This window comes from Petaurus breviceps, unplaced genomic scaffold (assembly GCF_028583685.1).
Source record: "Petaurus breviceps papuanus isolate PSGF00001 unplaced genomic scaffold, PetGlider_PUasm1.0 110, whole genome shotgun sequence".
Classification (NCBI taxonomy): domain Eukaryota; kingdom Metazoa; phylum Chordata; class Mammalia; order Diprotodontia; family Petauridae; genus Petaurus; species Petaurus breviceps.
In genome coordinates, this window is record NW_027185597.1 from 112,982 (window position 1) to 114,625 (window position 1,644).

Sequence of the window (1,644 nt, forward strand, 5' to 3'; positions counted from 1 at the left end):
TCTACTTCTTATCTAGTGGTCTTCCCTAAGTCCACACTGCCATCACCCAAGGTCCTTTCACCATAGCCTTTCCCAGATCTGACTTTCCTCCCCAGCCTCCTGTGTCGTCAGTGTCCCTTACTACAGTCAAATTAAAACTGTTCACCTACCCCCATCCCCACACTCTAACTACTTTTGCCCCAGACAAAAAAAAAAAGATCTTTTTAAAATGCATAGTTTTTTTATAAGCCTTTAGGTATGATGACTTTTAATAGCCATCTATAAAATATGCAATACCCTGGCAACCAACAACCTGTCCTATTATGTTGTGAGCTATCAATTAATAAACATTTGTGAATTGCCTATTATGTGTTGGGCATTGTGCTAAGCACCGGGGATACAAAAAGAGGCAAAAATCGGTCCCTGACCTCGAGGAGTTTATAATCCAAGGGAATGACCATTTTATGTAACTTGACTTTCTGATCTTCACTCAAGCAATCCTACATAAATGGGTATGCATTGTCATTTACAAGGTACAAAGGACCATCAGGGCAATAAGGATGCTCACACCCAAACTACTCTCTATTTTGTAACACAAGACTGGCCTGCATTTCAGGTAATGAATCTTTTCTGATATCCACTCTCCCACCTCCTCAGTTACTCTCTCTTGCTGAAGAAAAGAACATTGTATATATTTTGTACTCTTTTGTCTAGAATAGCAGGTATCTAGGCATTGCTAGTCTGAGGCCATGGGGCCTGGCTGTTTTCATCAATTCCAGGCCTTTATGTGTCCTGCTGATTTGCTCTCAGTTGATTATTCTGAGATTGGCTGTCTTCTCAATAGAACAAGGTTTCCCAGAGTTTTGACTGCATCCCCATCTCAGGTTCCTAAGGAATAAAAAATCCTATTTTTTGCTCTAGAGACAGGGAGTTAAAAAAAAGTAACCGGAATACAAACATAAATTCATTATGGAACAGGTAGCATTAGACCCACAAAGAAAAAGGAATGTTAGGCTATACATTTTGGAATGATAGACATAAGCTGAGAGGCCTTTTGGATATTTGCAAATAGCTCCTCCATAACGATTGTCAGTTATTTTATATTTAATTGCCAATGAATACAGCCCAATCAATGCCCAGTGGGCTCGTTCTTTCTAGTGTCCTCCATCCCCCTTTCTGCCTCTCTCTCCCTCTGTGCTCTTCCTGTTCTGCCAGCAACTGACCTTGACGGACAGATGGTGAACTAAAGAGAATTGGGCTAGGGGAGTATAGTTGGATAACAATGCTGGTTGATTGGAGTAGTATAGTTGATTATATATCTTTCCGGTTTATACATGGAAAGTTTCACAAGTGAACTTAGGATCACCAGTTTCTTAGGGATGCACTCAGCTAAAAATAGATAACAGCAAAAGACCTTGACTACCAAGGCTGCTTCCTGCAAGCCCAGACTGTTTGTGGGAGATACAGCAATATTGCTTGATACTGATTGCCAAATATTCTTCTTGGGGAAAGATATGGCACACCTGTCCAGAGGGGACTTTGCACCCTCCCAGATCCGAACAAGTCAACAAGTCCAGACTCCAACATAGCTTGACTCCTTGAACTCAGAGGAAGTCACAAGTCTCTGGACTCAGACAGTAGCTCAAGAATCCATTAGACTTCCCC